The sequence below is a fragment of the Thalassophryne amazonica genome, chromosome 19 (genome assembly GCF_902500255.1).
Source record: "Thalassophryne amazonica chromosome 19, fThaAma1.1, whole genome shotgun sequence".
Taxonomy (NCBI): domain Eukaryota; kingdom Metazoa; phylum Chordata; class Actinopteri; order Batrachoidiformes; family Batrachoididae; genus Thalassophryne; species Thalassophryne amazonica.
In genome coordinates this window covers 11450381-11463143 of record NC_047121.1, presented here as the reverse complement: position 1 = coordinate 11463143, position 12763 = coordinate 11450381, and positions in this window count along the sequence as shown.

Below are 12763 nucleotides of genomic sequence, written 5' to 3'. Positions count from 1 at the left end.
TCTGTGCGTGTGTGTAACTTTGCTCACGGAGAAACTGGGGAGAGCTGACATTTACCGTTTGGTATGCCTTTGTATTTTGGATCAATCTAGAGCCCATGGATCCCCACGGGAAACGCGCTAGTTTACATTATTATGTATACTCCAGAAAACATGGTAAACAGTAAAATCACTGTCAGTGAAGCTATTTTTGAGGCAGAAAATTGATATTCAAAGAAAATTCATAAAGAGACTTTTGTGTTAAAGCTGAGAAATTACAAGAACTGTTCAGCATCACATCACAGTGAAGGAGTTCGAACCTACGCTGAAGGCTCCCTCACTGAGAGTCCTTTTCATCACCTAATAATGAATGACACACCAGGTTCTGGAAATAATACTCAACAATCACCTTAAACTAGCAAAGTTTTGAAAATTCATCATTAATTCACCATGGGTTGAACATTCATGGAGCCGTGAGCCGTGCGGTGTCGGCTAAATTGGTTGTAATGGATTTCATGGGGTGCTGTTCTTGGGCCGTTTGATTGACAAAGAGGTTTCAGAGTTGCCGCAGACCCCTGCTCTCAGTCTGTCCCCGAGCTATGCACCATTGATCAAACACATACAAACTGTCACTCTGTGTTGCCAGGACGCTGGTGACGGACTCACCAGGCACTTCAATAACAAGTCAATGAGCCTCGTGTCGAAGAGCAGGACTCAGACTGAAGCTGCAGCATCATATTGCACGAGTTATTTCCCCATTTCAATCAGTATAGATTACAAAGAGAACTTTACCGAATGTGAAGTTTGCTGGAATAATGAGCCACAAAATGAGAGTATCACACAGCGAGCATAATTACATTCCATGTCAAGATTTTGAATATTCAGAACGTAATTGGAGGCTGCACTGTGCGTGCACATGCTGTACACTAACACCTGCCCACAATCCAATGTCTGACCTACGACCTGTGATGTCCTTCTGCTGCAATTGGCTCTCAATCTCCATGGCGACGGCACAGGGGCACGGGAGATGATGTCCGCACTGGACATGAGAAATGAGCACAATTACAGCTTTTGAGAGGTAATTACATGTGCGTTGTGATGGCCAGAGCCTGTAAATAATACCCGACCCACCTCATGTGCTCATTCGGTAATTGAAGAACAATGAGGTTGGAGAAGGAAGCTGGGCGCAGGCACGTCATCCATTGTGGCCCCTTTCACAGCGTAAGAAAAGGAGGGTCGCTCAGCCAGACGGTGCTGAATGCAATCAGCCGGCAAGGCTGCAAACCCGCACCAACGAGTGTCTGCAGCGGCATGGTCGAGACTAAAAACCACGGGGAAGAGAGGGAAAGGGCTTCTCAGGCATTTAGGGTAGCTATTGTGTTGAAAACAGCACAAATTTGTCAGCGCTAATAAGGCAAGTCCTCAGGGTGTTTAAGGTGGACATGGAGAACATATGGAAATCAATCAGAGGTTTTAACAGCATCAACCTGAGTGAGGCTTTAGTGGCCCCTTTAACAGAGCATTTTATCTGCTGCAGAAGTGATTTGATGGTAAATAAGTAGTTTACAGTACACAGGAGCTTTTCAGGTCTGCGGGGCAGTTGTCGGCATTAAAGGGCTCTCCTTGCACACTCCCAGTGAAAACCAAAAATTATGTGACCGTGTTTCACTGCAGCAAACACAGACAATGTTGCTTCGCAAATGTAAGCAGGTTATCGGGTTTGTTTTACAAGGACTTATTGTCAGTCTACCCCAGGTGTCCTGGTCTGTAAATCCTGGACCAATCTGTCCACTTACTTTATGATGAGCTTACGGCATGTGCAGGATGAGAGAAAAACAACAGTTTGATCTGGTGTTCCATATGAAAACATGTGATATGTTCATCAGTTTCTGGACCTGCCTGGAAGGAGGCCATTGGAGGAAATGGCTGAGATGTTGTGAGAGCCACAGTAGGGTGATCAGCAAGGGAGACCCAGTGCTGAATCCTGTCAGGCGAATAAATGTCAAGAGCTGGTGTGAAGTTCACATGGTTCACATGAAATAGGCCCCAAATCCACAGCACAGCAGTTGGGTATTTCTATGGTAATGGAACTACAATAACGACAAAACGAAAGCATGACTTACATAATACAAGAGTACATTAAAACATTCCTGGCTCATCCCAAAAAGGTCACAGCGGAAAGATTGTTCTTGCATTACTTTTCAACATAGTCGCCGACGCCGTCGTATGCGATGGCTAAGATCAAGTTTTACTAAATTATAAATAACTTTTGAATGATATGAGATAGAAACTTACTTTTTTTTTTCTGAAAAGTTAACTCCGCTGATGTTCGAGCCAGCCATTGGCCATCTTTGTACTCCTCATAGAAGCTGTGTGATGACGTGCACAATGTGAGTGTCCAATCGGAATTGGTTCACTGTCACATGGTTTTACAAAATCCAATCGTAGGGCAGATTTACCTCACGTGAAAAGCCAAAGATCATTTTCAGGAGTGATTTGTTACTAGTTGGCCCGTTTGAATAGCCCCCCGGGTGCTCCAATGAGTACATACTATTCCAAGAGACAGAGCACACAGAGAGCCTCTGATGACAATCTCACGTGCTCAAACGAGTGTGTAACTATCAGGATTGCTCCACTAGTTTGCATGTGAATGTTACTGGATAATTCTGTTGCTTTCTCTGCATAAAGCACTGTTTACCATATCAATGGACAACAAAATGCATAGACCATTTTGTATATATTGTTCAAAATGTGCATTTGTGTTTATTGTTTGAACCTTTCTGTTGTACAGGCTTTCACACAAGACCTCAAATTACCTTTATAAAGTGTCAAAACAGTTGTTTATTATATTTTGCTGTGTGTTTTGACTAAATGTGTGTGGGAAAATATTTTTCGCTTTATTTTTTTCCTTGCCTATTTTTGATTGTAAACCTTTATTACACTTATAAAACACAACAAAAACATATATATTCTGAAAGCACAGGTTGTCCTGAAAAAAAGAGACATAAAACTTGATTGTGGGATGCAGGGAGAGCTGTTAACAGCAATAATAAAATATTTATGCCAGGCGAGTGAACTGTCCAAAAAATGCCCTCGAACCCCAGAGGGTTAATGCATTTGGTCCACTGGTGCTCAAGCTTCACTATCACTTCATGGAAGAAGGTCATCTACAACCTCAAGATATTTTTGTTTCTGGGTGGATAATGTCCAGAGAAATATGACCAAAATGTTGTAGTAGCTGATGCTCCCTCACCTGAGTGATGCTTCTCATCTGAGTTTGTAAAACCAACCGCCAGTACCCACCTGTCTCCAGCAGTGACGGCACTCGAGGGACAGCCAAAGAATATCTTTATGTTACTGTATTTTACAGACTATATGTCACACCCGAGTATCGGTTGCATCTGGGGATGGATATTTAACGATACTACTACTCTAAGCGATACTGTTTATGGGTCTGGTACTTTCGTGGTATTGTTATCAGTACTTTTGAGAAAGAGTCCTCTCTCACACACCAGGGTAATGGAGTGTATCATCAAAAGGTTCCCTACATGTTGTTCACCTTTTGGCTCCTCTCGTTTGTACAGGGTCGCCACAGCAGATCAGAACAGATCCGCATTGAGATTTGGCACAAGTTCTACGCTGGATGCCCTTCCTTCAGCTTTACCTGAAGAAACACACACAACCCCGCGTCTTCTGAAGAGGTCTCCATCCAATTATTAAACAGAACTCACTCAGGCGTACATAGAGCAGAGTGGCTGCTCCTCAAAACCAAACATAAGAAATATAAATAATTAAATAAATAAAACATCCAGCATCTGCACATTTTTCTTTGTTTATAATTCCAAAAAACATGTCAAGTAGCGATGAATATTGTTCTAAATCTTGAAATGTGTAGCATTTATAGCGAAATTTATAGAAATATAGCGAAGATTCATCCCATCCTGTCTATGGCTGATGCCGAGACCCTGATCCATGCATTTATCTCTTCTAGATTGGACTACTGTAATGTCCTATTTTCTGGTTTACTGCAGTCTAGCATTAGGGGTCTCCAATTGGTTCAAAATGCTGCAGCCAGACTTTTGACATGAAGCAGAAAGTTCGACCATATTACACCCATTTTGGCATCCCTTCACTGGCTTCCTGTCCCAGTGAGTTCAGATTTTAAGGTTCTGCTACTAACCTATAAAATTATTCATGGACTGGCACCTAACTACCTAGCTGACCTAATTAAAACCTTACGTACCAGCCCGGGCTTTACGTTCTCAGGGTGCAGGACTACTTTGTGTCCCTAAGGTGAATAAGAAGTCTGCGGGTCACAGAGCTTTCTCTTATCGTGCCTCTGTTCTGTGGAATGGAATTTCCCTGAGTCAATAAAACAGTCAGATTCTGTGGAGACTTTCAAGTCCAGACTTAACACACACTATTTTCCCTTTTGTATGGCTAGCATACTGGTACAGTTTTGTTTTATGCTTTTTACTCTTTAATTAATTTTATTAGTAATTGGAGCGGGCAGCGGCCTCAACTTCACCTAAATTCTGGGTCTTTTAGTGAAGTTTAGGGCTAGTGGCTGACGATCACCTTAGTATTTCTCTGTTTTCTTGTTGTTTAATGCTGGCAAATTATACAGTATTTTTTTTTTTTTGTCTTTCTGATGCCTGATTCTGTTTTTTCTCTCTGTTTAAGGTGCAGCTCCATCCAGAGATGGGAGTTGTATTTGTGTTGGCGATCCTCCTGTCCTGTGCGCCAACAGCATTTCTTGTATATTCGTCCGTGAATTGTTCTGTGAATTGTTCTGTAATTTATGTTTGTAGCATGGCCCAAGCAGAGGGGCACCCCATTGAGTCTGGTCTGCTTGAGGTTTCTTCCTCAGAGGGAGTTTTTCCTTACCACTGTTGCTCTGGGAGTTGGTAAGGTTAGACCTTACCTGTGTGAAGCGCCTTGAGGCAACTCTGTTGTGATTTGGCGCTATATAAATGAAAATAAATTGAAAATGAAATTTATCTGGACGTGTTGCAGACTGATCGATCCCCCTACAGATTGGCCCCCCGGCTTTCATTGCGCATGCGTCATTTTGGAGCATCAGCAGCGATTCACCGATTATCACCTCCTTACTCTGTAACACTTACTTTAAAATGATTTAAGAGGTTTACTTTGTCATCTGATGGTTATAATCACATTATTCCATTTAATTGCTTTGGGTGTAGAGAATCAGACTGAGTCAGAATCGGACTAATAATGCTGAATTTATGTGGAAATGATTGTTGTACAAAAGCTTCAGAGATGTGTCGCTGAGTCAGATGATGACTGGAGTGCAGTTTTAAGCACAAACTAGGCGATAATCAGTGAATCACTGCTGATGCTACGAAATAATGCATTGCACCGTGAAGGCAGAGCGGACTGATCTGTAGGGGGGAACCGTTCAGTCTGTGACACCGGTGTCAGAAAGACAACAAGTTCAGATTTGGTCAAACTTTACCGCATGGAACACGTACACTAAACTGTCTGCCCTGACAGTTATCTTCATAGCAATTCCTGAAGAAAAGTGCAATAAAAATTTGTCTTGAAGGGGAGACTTCATTCAATCAGACCCCCCCCCCCCACACACACACAGATGGACGCTCACGTTGTGTTTGGTCCCAACACCCCCCCACCCTGGGTGCACCCTGCACACCTCTGAAGTCTTTTTTTTCCTCCTCTCAGTCACTCTTTCTTTGTCTTCATCTCTCCTTCCTACGTGTTTGCGGATAATTTTCATTTCAATAGGTCATATAAATTCTCCTCCACGCAAATGAGTCAAAGTCTCTGAGGTAATAAACACCTGAAAACCCACTCACACACAAACACCCCATGTGGCTGCATATTGCATTGCCGACATGAATAAATAATTAAATGAAATCTTTTTTTTTTAATTTCATTCTACAACAGTTGAATCCAAACCCGCCTCCACCCTTTGAGGACGACGCAGTGTGACCCTCGAGAACAATTACTGCCACAGGAAATATTAAACAAACACTTTAGACGTGTGTCGCGCTTCCCCGGTAAGTTACGCAGGAAAACATACGTGATGGAGCCGAATATTCAGCATCTTTTCTTTTTTTCTCATATTAGGTGCAACGCAAGATCCGATCGCCTCCATTTTTACGCACCGCACATCACGAAAGACCCATATACAAGTAATATTCCTGATATTGCTCAGAAAAGCAGCATCCTGTTTCTCCAGCCACATAATTATTTTGGTCTCTGACGCTCGTACAGGTCAGAGCACCGACGCACTGGCGGCCGCAGCGTCTCGCCTTTAGCTCCAGGTTACAACATCGTCAGTAACCAGGTGACCCGCCACGTAGGTTTTCTGATGACGCAACTCTTACGATAAACATTTTAGCTGCATTGAATCTCAACATGTACACGTCAGGTCCATAAGTATTTGGACAAACAGTTTTCACCTAAACGTCCATTTACCATAGTGCAGCAGATAAGAGAATATTTAGAGCGAAATCCTGCAAATGGTGATAAAAGCATCAAATTCAGCAGAAATACTCCTCAGACAATCCTCTTTTGAAAAAAACGATTGGCCACTTGAATCTTCAGTTGGCGTTCAGGTAGAGGTCAATTGAAGAAGATGCTCCAATCATATTGAAACCTATGCCACATTACTTGCCTGATCATAAAGAGTCCAAAAAGGTATAGTTTGGATTATCTGTGACTGAATTCTATGGAGTTATGGGATAAAAACAGCAAGAATGGTGACAAAGTTCAGTGTTGGTTTGTACAGGGGTCAAAAGTTAAAGTTGCTCCAATTTTGGTAAAAAGTGATGCAAATTACTAGTTAACATGGTTTTAAAAAGGAATAGTTTGGACCATGTATCATCCTTACTTATCACGTTACGGGGTAACATACGTATGTCACGTCATAGAATCCAATAGACGTAGACCTTGTTTGACCTTTATTTTGGAGACCAAGCATTCAACACTGCCAAAACTATTCCATTTATTAATCCTATTAGCTCAACCAATAATTTGCATCTCTTTTACCAAAATTGGAGCAACTTTAATTTTTGACCCCTGTACAAAATGAAACTGACCTTTGTCACCATTCTTGCTGTTTTTATCCCGTAACTCCATAGAATTCAGTTACAGATAGTCTAAACAATACCTTTTTGGAATCTTTATGATCAGGCAAATAATGTGGAATATTTTTCAATATGATTGGAGCAGCTTTGAATTTTGACCTCTGTGTAATTCTTCAATTGACCCCTACTTGAGCACCGATTAAAAAGTCAAGTGGCCAATCAGTTTTTTCAAAAGAGGAGTGTCTAAGCAGTATTTCTGCCGAATTTGATGCTTTTATCACCATTTGTATGATTGTTTCGGTTATCTGCTGCACTACCAACCTCAGAGGGTACATTTCGGACAAATGAACCTTTGGGTAGGAAAATAATATCTCCATTAATGTAGACTTGCATTCATTTGTATAGAGATTACAACCATTATTGCACACAGTCAGAGGCCATAAGTAATTGGACAGAAAAAATCGGAGGATTATCGTTCATAAAAAATTGAACTTTTACAGCTAGTTTTCTTTGGACAAGTCAGGGGATGGATACATAACATTTCCAAGTCACTGAATATGTCTTAGGCAGCACAGCAAGAAGGTCATAGAATTGCTTCCCACATGGGGCCTTTCTGTGTGGAGTTTGCATGTTCTCACCGTGTTTGTGTGGGTTCCCTCCGGGTGTTCTGGCTTCCTCCCATTTCCAAAGGCATGCAGGTTAGGTGGATTGGTGACTCTAAATTGATCGTAGGTGTGCATGTGTGTGTGAATGTGTTTGTCCATCTGTATGTGGCCCAGTGACAGATTGGTATCCTGTCCCAGGTGTACCCTGCCTTACATTCTATGACTGCTGGGATAGGCTCCAGCCCACCCCGATAGTAAATCTGTCTGGCGATATAAACAGAAGAGTAGTGAGAGAAGCCACCAAGACACTGATGAAAACGCTTAAGAAAGTTATAGGCATTAGTGGATGTGATTGGAGAATTTGTGCAGAGCGAAGCTCTGTTTCTTCTTCCAGCCTGACTGGGAAGCTGCAGAAGGTGTTCAGCAAAGATCAAGCTATTTCTTTTCTGCTGTTCAGGCACTATGACTGTGCTGTCAACCTTCTGACTGGGACATCGCCACACAAATGGAGATTCTATTCCCTCTCAACAACAGAACTCAAGGCCAATACATCGAGGATGGTCTCACTGCTGGAATCATTCATCTCTCATTGTCACAGACCAGTGTAGGATTGTTCTTCGCTGAGAAGGACAAGATGCTCTGGCCCTGCATAGACTACTGCAGGATGCTACCATCTTTACAAAGCTTGATCTACGTAATGCATGCTGGGATGATAATGGAGGGTGACGAATAGAAGACAGCTTTCAATACTCCTAGTGGACATTATGAATATTTGGTTGTGCTTTTTTGGACTGACCCACCCAAGCTTATGATGTATGAGAATTTGTTGCCACCAGTGCAAAACCATCCAGATGAGCCCTGGCAGTTCTCCTGTAGCCATTTTGTTACTGGGTTATCTGTATCTAATAATCATTTGATTTTTGACAGTTGTTGATTTATTCTCTAAAATGGTTCAATTTATCCTTTTGCCTAAGTTTCCCTCTGCCAAGGGGACCATGAAGCTCTCCTTCTTCACATCTTTCACTAGCATGGACTAAGTCTTGATGTGGTGTCAGATAGGGTTTCTGCTGATGGAAAGAAGTCTCACTCTACTACTTCTACGGGGTATGTGACATTGGTGGGGTTCAAGGGGGTGGATGTTTGGCTTTACCTTTCTACAGGCTACAGGTAATGCATGCAGACTGAAACCCTATATTTCCTTCTCCATGTCAGTCCAGAATAAGTGTCATCTCAGGCTGGTCTGTGTGCTCTTTGCTCACACATGTACAATGGCTTTGTAATGCCGTCTGTATCTCATACGTATTAGGGTGAAGGAATTTACAGCACAGGATGCCTCCGTGGACACACAGTCTTATGTTGCCTCACCAGTAGTTGACAGTGTTTTTCTTTCCAGCCCATTTGCCATTTTGTTGTGTTCCATATATTAGGTGTAAATCAGAATCAGAATCAAATTTATTGTCAGGATAAGTTCTCACATACAAGGAATTTGATCTGGTGTTACTGGTGCATAAACAACAATAATAAAAAGAAAAGGAAAAAAAATACTTCTATAAGAAGTAAATGAGTTAAATAGGCAAGACTATGTTTAGTCTAAACTGTTGTTTAGTCTAGCTGTGGATAGAAAGAAGCTGTTTTTGTGTCTTGAGGTTTTAGTCCTGAAAGACCTCAGCCCCCCGCCAGAGGGGAGGGTAACAAAGAGTTTGTGTGTGTCCTGGGTGAGAGGGGTCAGCCACCATCTCAGGGCCCTGGAGGTGTACAAGTCCTGTAGGGATGGCAGATTGCAGTCGATCACCTTCTCTGCTGTGTGGATGATACGCTGCAGTCTGCTGTTGTCCTTGGCAGTGGCAGCAGCATTTCAGATGGTGATGGAAGCAGAAAAGATGGACTCAGTGATTGCAGTGTTGAAGTTCACCATCACTGTTTTTGGCAGGCTGAACTTCTTCAGCTGCCACAGAAAGTACATCCTCTGTTGTGCTCTCTTGATGCGAGAGCTGACGTTCAGCTCCCACATAAGGTCCTGAGTGATGATTTTCCTCAGGTAACAGAAGGACTACACAACGGTGACTGGAGAGTCATAGGGTGATGTGGTTGGCCAGGACTGGAGGACAGGAGACCTCCAAGAACAGATTTGGGGAGCCCGGCTTGAGGCCATGCTTCCAAAGGGATGTGTACACTTCATCCAGGGGCTTTAGGTGTGTGGCTAAATCTGGAGAGTAGACCAACATCAAAGTACATTAACACCATCAAAGTACACTGACAAAGATTTGGCCACTGAAGCACTGCAGCATGAAATACTAGAAAGTGGTGGGCATACTGCAAAGGTAGAATGTCATGTGCTGGAACTCAAATAAGCCTAAGGGGATAGTTTTCTCTCTGTTCTGTGAGTTTACCTCTACCTGCCAGTAGCCATTAGTAAGGTCTAGCATTGACAACCATTCTGCCTTTGTCATCAAGGTGTTTCTTCATTTCTGGGAAGGGGAAATGTATCTTTGCGAGTGGCAAAGATGAATTTTCTACAAATGCCAACATCCATATTTTTTTCCTCACCATGACAACAGGTGCCTGTACAGGGGCTGAAACTTCTTTTTATAATCTCCAGCTTAACATACTTGACAACAGGGCTCTCAATTCATGGAACATTAAGGTAGTAACCTGTTACCATCCCCTGTAGAAATCTGATAATGAACAAAATTAGTCAAATTTGCACTTTTGAAGGACATCTACAAGCTTACCTTGTTCCTCCATGGTAATATCAGGCTGGACACCAGCTCAAACATATCGAACACTGAGTTCTTTCCCACACTTCATCACTGGCTTCCACCAACCCAACCTCCACAACTCCAGGCATCATATAAACATCATGCATGCCATCTGTTTCATCCACCCAGAGCAGCCTTCAGAGCTTCTGATAGCGTACTACTGAGTCATTAAGTTTACAGATACAAATGGAGAATCTACATTGGCTGATCAAAGCCAGGGTCCTTGCTATTGGGTCCTTCCTTTGTGGTTACTTCTGTCCTACAGAATACTGTAAAACCATTTCTCCAGGAACTTGTGATTTTGACAAATTAAATTCACCCCTCCAGGTTCTTGACCACAACATTCCATCACACCCTCACAACATTCATTCTTGTGATAAGGGGTTATAGGAAAAGTTATCATCCACAATAGACCTTCTGTTGTATGGCTGGGGGTGCCTGGCTGTCTTCTGTTTCTGTCTTTTGTTTTTCCTTCCAGGTGGCACGCGTTTAGGACTGAGTGGCTGTGTGGCTGAGTTATCAGGACCTCACCCTGATCACCTGAGGCTGATCATGTGCAGCTCGTCAGGACTCACAGCTGTGGTGCATCTATATGGATTGGAGCATGGTGGCATTTAAGTCTGGAGTACACAGTGTGTATTTGCCAGAGACTCGACCTTGTGACCAGACGGGTGAGATCGTCGTCTTGAGAGCCATCTCATCATTATGGATGCAGAGACCGTCCAGGTTTGATGCCATGGTCTGTGAAAGAGGAGGGGGTGAGGTCTCACGCTCGTCAGCACACTTCCTGAGGTACGTTAGGTTTTGTGACTAACATGAGTACAGTCAGTAAATGTGGTGTCCCTCACACCTTATTATATTGAGCTGTTATGTTAGTCGTTTAATCAGCTTCCACTGCAGTTGAGAATGTGAACTGGGTGTTCCATGCCTGCAGGGTGGGAAGCTGATTAGTAATTAAGCCAGGAAGTGTTTGCTGTTTGTGTACACCTTTGAGTGGTCTCTCTGTGTGTGGAGTGTGGACTCACATGATGGTTTCTTCTTTCACAGACTCGGTTTGTCGCGGCCACCTGGGGGGTGTCGGCGGGGTCCTTGGGTCCGAACTGTTTCTGGCTCCGGACCGTTAGTGCTGCTGGGAGCACACCGGCATTCCACCACGCCAGACCGCGCACTTATTTGTTTGTATTATCACATCACTGTTATGTTATTAAATTCAGTTATCCTTTGTACCGTGCTCTGCTTATTTTATACTGGGTTCCTCAAACGCTGGTCGGTTCTCCGTCCTGCGTCCGACACATAACACCTTCAATCTCAAGAACCATTATGACATACAGAGGATTTTGGGGTGACTTGTTGCCTTTATCCGATACTTAATCCTGATATACCTACTGTCAGTACTTTTGCATTACAACAAGGTCCAAGTCTTTCGGGTGCTTGTGCTTTCTGTCTTACTGTACACTTGGGATACTTGAATACTATCAAATGACATTAGGCGATAACTGGACGTCTTTAGTACTAGGTCTGTTTGGAGGATCACAGAGTACAGCTTGAATGACTGTCAAATGAGAGGCTACTTTGAGAGCCTCAGATGAGAAGAATCACTTGCATTGAGAGGTGCATCAGCCACGGTATTTTGAACATATGGTGTGTTTCTCTCTGTGTGATTCAACATGTAGGTGCTTCTGTGTTGCAGACCCCAGTGATTGGACAATGGCAAGAACACACCCACAGTTCATCGTGCTGCAGCAGATAGTTATATTTAAGATTTGGGGATGGATCTGTTCTCTGGTTGGGGTGTTGCTTTACAGGAGCGAGAGTGGCTCCGTGGTGTGATGGATGCAGTAATGCATGGTACATTGCGCGCTTCTAGACTTGATAGCTTACCTGTAACTGTATAAATATGACTCCTATCACAACATCAACCTATGGTCATTTGCCACTCGAAGCCTAGGTAATCCCTTGTAGCTCATTTTCAAACCCTAACTCCAATTCTTGGGATTTAGTAGCAGCTGATAAGTAATTTAAAGCCTGCAAGAAACCTCAACAGTTACTGCAGAATCAAGCAAAATGGCCTACTTCATTCCAAAGTCTGCAAATGGACGTCCCCTTGGCACACTAGGGTTATTACAGGAAGGTGGGGGAACATATTCACAGATTGGTAGGTCCTGAGGCATGCCCACACATGGTAGATGCCTGGGCTTCCAGTACTTACTCTTGATATTCCTACTGTCACTATTTTTGCATAAGAACAAGGTCCAAGTCTTTCGAGTCCCTGGGCTTCAGTTCCTTGATTGGTACCTTTTCCAAACCTTTAGTTGGTCCTTAAGTTCAGAGACTATTTCGTACTTAACCTCCT